General features: G+C 46.1%; 1 protein-coding gene across 5 annotated transcripts in view; it reads right to left on the minus strand.

The window, feature by feature from the left end:
- GPBP1 (GC-rich promoter binding protein 1) overlaps nt 1-11,046 on the minus strand; it is a 47,408-nt gene extending 36,362 nt beyond the window's left edge. Inside the window, exons 1-2 of one of the 5 annotated variants that reach the window (XM_081089687.1) lie at nt 10,699-11,046; nt 9,022-9,952 (exon numbers count right to left, since the gene is read on the minus strand). The gene's annotated coding sequence lies outside the window, so the exon portion shown is untranslated. Of the gene's footprint in view, nt 1-9,021; nt 9,953-10,608; nt 10,644-10,698 lie in introns of those variants that run through there. The other 4 variants (XM_081089685.1, XM_081089689.1, XM_081089686.1 and 1 more) reach the window with 4 other exon arrangements.
- Between the last annotated feature and the right edge of the window lie 758 nt (nt 11,047-11,804).

The following is an 11,804-nucleotide window of genomic DNA, read 5'->3' on the forward strand; positions in this document are numbered from 1 at the left end:
CATGAAACTGATTCCATCATTCACCTGGTGGTGCTGTCAGACAGCCCCAAGTTTAGTCTTCTTCAGCTTTAGCAAATAAGCCCTCATACATGCTCTACGATTCAGAATAAGGGCTCTATTTACTCTATATTCACAGAACTTCAGAACAAACTACATGAATTTAGGAATCTTAGTTTTGCCTGTTTGCTACTAAAAGCCCAACACCAATGAAAGTGCAGCACAGCAGGCACTTAAACATCTGCTGAGGCAATGACCATCACTAACACAGACCAGCTCAAGAGATAAAAATCCTACATCCACTGCTGAGTCAATGTTTCACAGTAAATAAGTTGATACTTTGGACCCTACTTCCTCATTTCCAATACAGAAATACTGTCATTTGTTTTCCATTATGCTCAGGTACAAATTAGGTAAGCCACTGGAAAGCAGATTGCTCTATGAATTCACAATGGCATTCTTGTGCAACAGGTCTTTCTTCACATGCCCATAAAAAACAATTTCCCCTTTTAATCCAATTTCCTATAGCAGATTTTAGAAAACAAAAATATGTCAATCATGTTTTAAAATAAAGAAAAAATCAAATGCTATAATTTCTATCAACTGCTCAATAGAAATGACATAATAAATATATGCCAATGAAGAGTCCACAAATTTCCACACATATGGTCAACTGATTTTCAGTAGAGGTTATTCCGAAGTGACTGAATGGAAAAAAATGTCTTTTCAACAAATGGAACTGGGGCAAATGGACATCTACACTTAAAAAAAAAAAAGAACCTCTCAACCCTTTCCTCATATCACATGCAAAGAAGACAATAGACCTGTAAATGTGAGCAAAACAATAAAATTTCTAAAAGAAAGCAGGAGAAAATCCTGTGATCTTGGGTTAGGCAAAGATTTCCTAGGACACAATAAAGCACAAACCTTGAAACAAAAATTAACCGATTTTACCTCAAAATTAAAAATGTCTACTCTTAAACACACTTAAGAAAATGAAGACAAACCACAGACTGGAGAAATTATTCGCAAAAGATTTGTATGATACACATACCCAAGTAGAATATAAACAGTTCTTTCCCAAAAAAAGAATTGTTTCAACTAAGTAAGACAAGTGAATTTTTTTAAATGCGCAAAAGATGTTTAACACCTCACCAAAGCACATAAAAAGACAGATGCTCAACATCATTAGGGAAATACAAATTCAAACTACAATGCAAATTCAAACTATACACCCACTAGAATGGTTAAAATTAAATTCTGTATCATTGCTCTAGAGTTGTGCTGTCCATTATGGCAGCTAGTAGCCATATTCGTTATTTAAATTTAACTAAAATTAAATAAAACTTAAAATTCAGGTCCTTATCTGAACTAGCCACATTTCGAATGCTCGTTACTGGCTAGTTACAACAAGGAGCGGTGCAGACACAGAACACGTCGATTATCTGACAAAGCTGTACCGTACAGCACTACTCTGCGACTTACAACACTAGAAGTTAACTCTAACAGAAAACAGATAGCCCAATTCAAATTCTGGCTCCCTCACTTACTGAGGACCTTGAGTAAATTATTTAATATCAGACTAAGTTTCTTAAAACCATTAAATAGCATTTATTTCACAAGGTAATTGGGAAAAACTGAGATACTATACAAACATTAGTTATGCCAAAAAGAAAATACTTCTGAGATCAAACCCATTCGAAAGGTATATTTGAAGAAAGTCACAACTATCATCATAAGGAAAATAAAATGTAGTTGCTAAGAATATTTTCTAAGTTCCTGAAACAGAATAGTATGGTACTTTCCTCCAATCACCACCTTAAAAACTGAAACTATGAACCATAATGGTTGGGAGTCTAGACTCTGGATACAGAATGTATGCATCCAGAAATGTCACTTACTGGTCATATGGGAAGTAACTTAAAATCCCCTGACTTCATTCTCTCATCTGTAACATGAGGACAATAGGACCTTCCCCCACACGGTGTGTATGGGGCTTACCTTATGTCATATACTTAAACGACTTAGAACACTGCCTGGAACATGGTAAGCATTGATAAATATTAGTTATCCAGATCTGCTCATTATCATAGGTCTTGATATCCAGAACATAAAAAACTCCTACAACTCAACACAAAAACAATCTGATTTAAAAAATGGCCAAAGGACCTGAATAAACTTTTCTCCAAAGAAGGTATTCAAATTGCCTAAGCACATGAAAAGACATTACTAATCATTAGGGAAATGCTAATCAAAACCACAATGCCCAGCGGTTCTCAACCTGTGGGTCGCGACCCCTTTGGAGGTCGGAAGACCCTTTCACAGGGGTCGACTAAATACATCCTGCCTATCAGATATTTACATTACGATTCATAACAGTAGCAAAATGACAGTTATGCAGTAGCAACGAAAATAATTTTATGGTTGGGGATCACCACAACATGAGGAACTGTATTAAAGGGTCGTGGCATTGGGAAGGCTGAGAACCACTGCAGCTGATTTGGCTCAGTGGATAGAGGGTCGGGGCCTGCGATTCCAGTTAAGGGCACATGCATGGTCCCAGCTCAATCCCCAGTAGGGGACATGCAGGAGGCAGCGGACAGTGATTCCCTCTCATCATTGATGTTTCCATCTCTCCCTCCCTCTCCCTTCCTCTCTGAAATCAATAAAAAAAAAAATACATTTTTAAAAGCCACAATGAAAAAAACGAGATACCACTTCAAACCCATTAGGATGGTTATCATCAAAAACACAGAGCCCCGGGGTCAGTAGCTCAATTGATCCAGATAAGCCAAGGTTGCAGGTTTGGTCCCAGATCAGGACACATACAAGAATCAACCAATGCCCTGACCGGTTTGGCTCAATGGATAGAGCGTCGCCCTGTGGGCTGAAGGGTCCCAGGTTCAATTCCGGCCAAGGGCATGTACCTTGGTTGCGGGCACATGCCCAGTCGGGGGGATGCAAGAGGCAGCTGGTCGATGTTTCTAACTCTCTATCCCTCTCCCTTCCTCTCTGTGAAAAATCAATAAAATGTATTTAAAAAAAAGAATCAACCAATGAATGCAAAAAAAATAACTGAACAACAAATTGGTATTTCCCGCTCTCCCCCTTTTTCCTCTTTCTCTCTCTCTAAAAATCAATCAATAAATTAAAAAATATTTTAAAAATACACACACACAAAAATAACAGCAAGTGTTGGAAAGAATATAAAGAAATTGGAACCCTTGTAGACAGCTGATAGAAGTAAAAAATGGTGCAGCCCCTATGAAAAACAAAGTTCCTGAAAGAATTACATAAAATTACCATATGATCCAGCAAATTTACTTCTGGGTTTATAACCAAAAGAACTAAAAGCAGGGATTTAAACCGATATATGAACACCAATGTTCACAGCAGCACTGTAAGCAGCCCAAGTGTCCATCAACAGATAAAAAGATAAACAAAACGTGGTATATACATACATTAAATTATCCTGTCTTAAAAAGAAAATTCAGCCGAAACCGGTTTGGCTCAGTGGATAGAGCGTTGGCCTGTGGACTAAAAGGTCCCAGGTTCGATTCCGGCCAAGGGCATGTACCTGGGTTGTGGGCACATCCCCGGTGGGGGATGTGCAGGAGGCAGCTGATCGATGTTTCTCTCTCATCGATGTTTCTGACTATCTCTCTCCCTTCCTCTCTGTAAAAAAATCAATAAAATATATTTTTAAAAAAAAGAAAAAGAAAATTCAGATTCTGACACCTGCTACAACTTGCATGAACCTCGAGGACATTATCTGAGTGAAACAAGCCAGTCACTAAAAAACAAATAGTGCACAATGAGGTACCTAGTAATCAAATTCACAGAAATACAAATTGCTAGGGGCTGGGGAGAGAGAAAAAATTGGGAGTTAATGCTTAATTGGGTGCAGTTCTGGAGATGGGTGGTGGTAATAGCTGTACAACATTGTAATGTGCTAGATGACACTGAACTGCATGCTCAAAAGTACCTAAAATGGCCAACTTTAAGTTTACGACCCTCATACACTGTTTGGGAGATTAGTGTGAAGGGGTGGGAAATTCCATCTCATACATTGGTTAGAAAGGTAGAAGGATTATACCTTCTAAATTCATTTAAATTTAGAACACACTTTCTTCTCTAAACTTATAATAGTTCAACTTCCTATTTGTGGGGTGAAAATTTTGGCTAGTTATATTGACAATTATGAGGCGTGAAGGATTACTTCCTACTGTGATTTTTAATGTCACAAATAATTCTGATAGAAGATGGTGTCTGCAGCCTAGATTTAATGATTTGTTTCTAATGAAAAGAATGTGACTTCTAAGAATAGGTAGGTCATAAAAGGCACACCTCACCTATCCCTTTTCTCAAGTCACTTGCTCTGGGAGACACAGCTGCCATGCTGCAAAGAAACTCAAGCAGCTGGCCAGGCCCGCATGGCTCAGTGGTTGAGCATCGACCTATGAACTAGGAGGCCACGGTTCAAATCCAGGTCAGAGCACATGCCCGGTTGAGGGCTGGATCCCCAGTGTGAGGCGTGCAGGAGGCAGCCCATCCATGATTCTCTCTCATCATTGATGTTCCTATCTCTCTCTCTCCCCCTCTCCCTTCCTCTCTGAAATCAATAAAAATATATTTTTAAAGAAAGAAAAAAACTCAAGCAGCTGGATGGGGATATACACAAGGGTAAAGAACTGAGTCCTTCAGACAACAGCCAGCATCAACCTGCCAGCCAATGAGAACACCACTTGGAAGGAGGTCCTCCAGCCAGTCAAGCCTTTCATTGGCTGCAGCCCTGGTCAATTCATAAGACTTTATGAAAGACCCGGATGGAACCCGAACCACTCAGCTAAACTGCCCCCAAATTTCTAAAAACTCACTCATTAAAAGGGTATATATTTATGTCCACTGAAAAGCAAACTAATTTCTTTAGCTAGTACGTATGTGTAAAGGTAACTTCCTGACGATTTTTCATTTTTAGAATTTTTAAAAACCTATTTGCAAGTTCTGTCTTTCAAAGGAAACAACCTATTTAACTAGGAGGTTAAAACTCTTGTTCTTGCTAAAAAGATGCAGAAACTAGCAATTACGCGAAGGGATACAGAGCAAAAGCCTGTAACTGATGGGTGGGGCGACTGACAAAAAGGAAAAAAGCAGAGAAAAGTTTAAAAAGAGAGAGAGAGAGACCCAACCATTAAAGGTTTATCAGTAATTCTAACTTTGGTTTCTCGTGAGGGTTCTATTGAAAATTATGGACCTGATCCCCAGTAAAATACATTAAGCACCCCTAAAAATTACCCATTTCAGAGAATTCTCTAGCTATACTGTCTCCCACACCCACCCATGCAGCCAAAAAGAATTCATGTTGGAAATTCCTGACACACAAAACACTGGGAGGGAAGGAGAGAAGGAGAGGCAGGGACCAAATCTCTTTCCAACCTACTTTCCCCTACACAACCTAAGGGCTGCTAAAGTGACAAAACAAAAGGCTATACTTCAGATTCTCTGACCACAGGAGAGAGGATGGGGAAAAGAGAATGGAACTAAAGGCAAAAAGGTGAGTTAACAGGTGATTTCCTTGGCCAAGGACCAAGCTAGAACAATAAATGAAACTGGAAATGAGGAGGCAGGGCCTGAATAAGTATTGCAGGTCACGCAATTAAAAGCAACAAGAGCCCTAGCGGTTTTGTCTCAGTGGATAGAGCGTTGGCCTGCGCACCAAAAGGTCCCGCTTTCGATTCCAGTCAAGGGCACATGCCTGGGTTGTAGGTTCGATCCCCCGTAGGGGGCATGCCGGAGGCAGCCGATCAGTGATTCTCATCATTCATGTTTCTATTTCTCTCCCTCTCCCTTCCTGTCTGAAATCAATAAAAATATTTTTTTAAAAAAATAAATGCGCCCTAACCGGTTTGGCTCAGTGGTTAGAGCGTTGGCCTGCAGACTGAAGGGTCCCAGGTTCGATTCCGGTCAAGGGCATGTACCTTGGTTGCGGGCACATCCCCAGTAGGGGGTGTGCAGGAGGCAGCTAATCGATGTTCCTCTCTCATCGACGTTTCTAACTCTCTCTCTCCCTTCCTCTCTGTGAAAAAATCAATAAAAGTATATTTAAATAAAATAAATAAACGCAACAAGAGAAAAAGTCATTTCAGAGACTATAAATACTGATTTGACATGTAAAATGTATTAAGCAGAATATTAAAATATAGAAGACTTTACATCTATATTACAGTCCATGATTAACAAAAAAACCTTCAAATGCATTATTTCCATCTGTTTTACTAAGAACTAAGGCCAAAAGAGGTTACGCGAATATACAAGGTCACATGCGCCCTTTTCTAGATATTCCAAATCCTAAACCAAAAACCTTTCCTAACTCCCAGACATTCCTCACTTTCTGCATCACTGCCCTTACCTGGATCTAAACTGTCACCTAAACATTCTCATCAAAAATTAAACAGAAAAGGTGGTTGCGTCAAATACAATTAGATAATTTGGCCTGGGTTTAGGTTCTCTCCTCACTTGCTAATGTTACTTTCAGACTAGAGATTTCCATCCTTATTCCCTTCTCCTATCTATGACTCCCTAAATCTTATTTTCTTCTTTCTGTTCACTCCTGTTCTTTCCTTATTGTTTCCCATTAGTCTTATTTTCCTACTAGTCCTCCCTTTCTCAATTCTAAAGTGTCAACAGCTATAAACACAAAATCCATGTAGTAATCTCAATTCAAAGCCAGAGAAAAAGTAAAACAGTTAACATGCATTTAGCTCCAAACCTGGGCAAAGAGGCAAGGGTGCATGAGATCTCAATATAACCTGACCCCACATTTTAATACTTTGCTAACCCAAGTTATCACTCATAATAGCTACTAACAACAGCAAAACCAACAAAAGTTTCTCTTCTATCTTTTAGCTTCTCTCCAAATAGCAATCAAAACTAACTACAAAGAAGAAGCATATGAAAAGAAAAACAAAAATATCAGGATAATGCACAAATAAAATTGAGTTAATAAAGTAAAATCCACAAAGCAGTGTTAAGTATGGTACAATGGTTAATAGTACTGGCATGGGGCTTGGAGAGTTGGTCAAGGTGCCAATCTATCCTTGGCCCTAACCGAGTTAACTTTGCCCGTCTCAGTCTCCCTAAATCTTAGTTTTCTCACCTATGCCACTGGAATAGTACTTTTCTCATAGGATTATGCTAATTAAGATATACCATGTCGCCGAAACCGGTTTGGCTCAGTGGATAGAGTGTCAGCCTGCGAACTGGGAGGTCCCGGGTTCGATTCCGGTCAAGGGCATGTACCTGGGTTGCGGGCACATCCCCGGTAGAGGACGTGCAAGAGGCGGCTGATCGATGTTTCTCTCTCATCGATGTTTCTAACTCTCTCTATCTCTCTCCCTTCCTCTCTGTGAAAAATCAATAAAAAATATATTTAAAAAAAGATATACCATGTAAAGTACAAGGCAAACACATGACACAATCTCCATCTACAAATGTTAGCCATTGTGATTGTTATTTTTAGACCTATAGTTTAGGCACTAGAGAAAAAAAAGGAAAAAATGGGATAGGAGAAAAAGAGGTACTTATGGGGGGATAAGCAGCAGCCCAGTCACTGTTCCAATAGCTACCAATACTATAGATTTCAATGCCCAGAAAATATTTATCAAAACAATCAAGTAAGGCCCAGCTGAGGTGGACCTGTGAACCAGGAGGTCACAGTTCCATTCCTGGTCAGTGCACAAGGGGGCGTGCAGGAGGCAGCTAATCAATGAGTCTCATTGATGTTTCTATCTCTCTCCCTCTCCCTCTCTGAAATCAGTAAAAATACATTGAATTAAAACCAAACAAACAAAAAAACCACCATTCAATCCCATAAGATAAATATTAAAAAATAATTCATGCCCTAGCTGGGTAGCTCAGTTGGAAAGAGCTCCATTCTGATACACCAAGGTTTCACGTTCAAACAGGATCGGACCACATACAAGAACCAAGCAATGAATGCATAAGTAAAACAACAAATTCAATGTTTATCTCTATCTCTCTCCCTCCCCTTCCTCTCTCTCTAAAAATCAATTTTTTTAAGTAAAAGGTAATTCACTCACCAAAAAAATTCTATTATGGCAATTAATATTCACTTTTTAAAATACATTTTATTGATTTCAGAGAAGGAGGGAGAGAGAAATAGAAACATCAACAATGAGAATCATTGATCAGCAGGTCCCCTACTAGGAATGGAGCCTGCAACCTGGGCATATGCCCTTGACCAGAATCGAACCCTGGACCCTTCAGTCCACAGGCCGACTGCTCTGTCCACTGAGCCAAACCAGCTAGGGTGGAGCTGAGATCTTAAGGAATAATTTGAAATAAAACCACTTCAACAAGTTTAAAAAACTTAATTTCTGCCCTGACCGGTTTGGCTCAGTGGATAGAGCGTCGGTCTGCGGACTGAAGGGTCCCGGGTTCGATTCTGGTCAAGGGCATGTACCTTGGTTGTGGGCACATCCCCAGTGGTGGGTGTGCCAGGAGGCAGCTGATCAATGTTTCTCTCTCATAGATGTTTCTAACTCTCTACCCTTCTCCCTTCCTCTCTGTAAAAAATCAATAAAACACATTTTAAAAAAAATAAAAAAAAATTTCTATGATAGATTCAAATGTTAAAACTTACGCCTTAAAACAAGCTACTTCTGAAATAGCATATTAAAAACCAAGCCCTATAAGATTTTAAACATGAATAACTTTTTGGGTTTTTTCTACCAATCTAGGAATCCACAAAGCCTACGGTGAATAACAGCCATATGTACCTTCTTACTTTAGGAGCACAAAAAATTAAAATTTGGACTGTTTGATCTGAAATAGTCTTAAACCTTAACTCCTTCCGCATTTAAGATTAATAGTTGTTTTCAGATTGTCCAGAGCAATATTATTGGGAGACACTGAAAGGTTCAAGAATAACAAAGGCTACCTTGACCCTTATTGCATTTTACAAATGTCCATTTGACATGCTCACCATATACAGACAGTACTTACAAATTCCAACAGGACCGCACAAGAAGGTGTTGGGCTTTTCTCTGTGATCTTTGTGTTTTCCAGTTTGTTTTTTTATTCTGTATCCCCTGAAATAAAATCCAAGTTCTTTGAAGATACTTAACCTATGACTATTTGACATAGAGTTACTTCAAGTCAGCTACCCATACTTCAGGTTTAAAGTTTTCATATGGCTCCCTCCAGATTAGCCAAGTTCCTGGGGTTTACGGTGATAAAGTCTTCTTTATTATTCCATGTACTTGTCAGTGTTGTACTTATCCACTCGAGGTGAAATATCCAATTTATGACCCAAAAAGCAAAAACAAAAAGCAAGCTTCACATCGGAAGCGCATTCCTGAGCAGCACGCGGAGACACGGCTATCTCAGCACGACCACGCTGCTGGGAGGCGGCACCATCTTAGGTTTCCACGGAAAGAAGAGAGAAAAGGGAAAAAGCGGGTCTCCTTCACTGTCTTCATTCAGAGAAGCCGCCCCATTGTGACACGCACGGGGCTGAGGTCAGAAATTCCCACAAGTTTTACGGAGGGTAAGCTGCCAGGGACCTTCGGCACGATTGCAACAGGAATCGGAAACTTCCGAAACTACCCGAGGCACGAGCCGGGCATCGCTTACAGTTTCGGCTGACACCACCACGGGGTGGGGAAGGCCACAGACACACAAACACACACACCGGAAAGCACGCCGGCCGCCGAAGCCCGGGACCGGTTACGTAACCCGCGGGAGCCGCGCCGTCAGGACCGCCGGGCGCCCGTCTCGGCAGCGCGCGGAGCCGTTCGCTTCAGAGACGATCCTCGCCCGTTCGGCCAACTTCTGGGGCGGAAGGACCGAAAGCACTGTAATCCCAAAATGGCCACTGGAAATCCCGGCCCGCAGCCCCGGGAGAGGATCTTCACACCTGAGCGACGGCGGTCACCTGGAAAAGTTGTGTAAAAAAAACAAACAAACTTGCGTTAGCCGGAGGTGTGCAGCGGAGCCAGGAATTCGCCCCGAGAGCGGGGCCCGGGAGCGGGGCGGCCCCGGGGCGAGGGGCTGAGCGGCCAGGGGGGCAGAGGGCTCCCCAGTGGGGGCGGGGGGCGGGGAGGGGCGTCGGTGCCCCGGGAAGGGGCGCGGTACCGCGGTTATGTAAGGAGCCCACACTCCGCGGCACCCGTCCCCCCCGGAGAGCGGCACCCCGCAAAGAGGACCCGTCCGCGGGGCCCGCCCCGGGCACCGGGAGGACAGGTGCGCGGCCACCGCCGTCCCTGCCGCTCGGCAGCCCGCCCCGCGCAGCCGCGGGGCCGAGGGCCGCGACGGGCCCAGGGGCGACGCCCCCCCCACCCCCAGCCGGCCTCCGCGGGCAGATGCGCTCCGGCTCCCGGGACTCAGGAAACCGCTCCTTCCGGCGCGCCCGCCACGCAGGGCCGCTCGGACCCGGGCGGGAGCCGGGAGCGGCCGAAACCGCGGCCGAGGCCCCGACCCGCCCAGCGCCCGGCTCGGCTCGGCCGTCCCGCCGCCCGCCCCACGCAGCCGCTCACGGCCCCGCGCCGGCCCACTCCCGACGCCCCGCTCCCGCACCCCGTCCGCGGGCACCTCGCACCGCGCGTCGCCAACGCCGCCCCGACCCCGGCCCGACGCCCACACGCCACCCGCCGACGCCGGCGCGGCCCCGACCCCCGTTACCTTCGGCCCCCGCAGGTGCCCGGGCTGGGGTGCGGGCGCTGGGTCCGGGACGAGGCTCTCGGTACTTTGAATAATCCCCTTTTGCCGCTTTTCCCTCCCCCACAACCAGTCTCCGTCCCAAAATGGCGCCGACCCGGTCCGCAATATTCTGGGACAAGTCTCGCGAGATGAGGGACGGCAGCGAGGCAGGGACGGAACTGGAGGGCCGAGGGGAAGGGAGGGGAGGCGGGGCGCGGACCAGCAGGAGCGAGGCCGGGTGTGGAGACGCCGCCGCGAGCGCAGGAGCCGACTGGGCGGGGCCGCACGGGGAGCGCCTCCACCTCAGAACCTTCCGGCCCGCGCAGCCGCACACGCGCCGCGGAGACGCCCCGCCCTCTACGCCGGCGGCCGGGAAGGGGCGGGGGGCGCGGCTACGTCAGGGGGCGAGGCTACGCCGGGGCGGGGCCGCGAGGAGGCCCCGAGGGCGGGGGCGGGACCCGCGCGGTGACGTCAGCAGCAGCTGGAGCGGGGATTACCCCCTGCTGCTGACGTGCGCGCCGGGAACAATCGGGAAGGTTCGGTGGAAGGGGGATTCCCCGCCTCCCCCCGCCCCCTGGAGCCTCTCCGCGGGCCCTCGCCCCGCCTGGGGCCGCCCAGGGCCTACACGGCGGGGGACCCGTGGACCAGGTCGGAACGCCGCGCCGGGAGGCGGCCGCGCAGCCCAAAGCCGGGGCAGCCTCGCGCGCCTCGCGCTGGGTCCGGCGCTGGGCCGGGCGGACGCGGATCACGTGCTCGCGATGCGCGGTTCCACGCGGGGAAGCGCGGGCGGTGTTGGCCCGGTGGTCCGGCGCTGGTGCACACGCCCCTGGCCCGCGGGAGCCGGTGCTGCCGCCGCCGCCAGACGCTCCTGGGAGCCGGGCGCAGACTCTCCGAGGGTCGGCAGGGCCCCGGGGCGATGGCCATGGTGCCGGGCTGAACCTGCAGGGTCCGTCCCGCGCCGCCCACGCGGCTTTAAATGAATGGCCTGGTCTGGTGGTCACTTGGCCTCGGGGAAAAGCCTTTAGACGCTGAAAATCGGTGGTTCTCAACCTTCCCAATGCCACGACCCTTCAATACAGCTCCTCCTG

This window comes from Myotis nattereri, assembly GCF_964212035.1.
Source record: "Myotis nattereri genome assembly, chromosome: 4".
Lineage (NCBI taxonomy): Eukaryota > Metazoa > Chordata > Mammalia > Chiroptera > Vespertilionidae > Myotis > Myotis nattereri.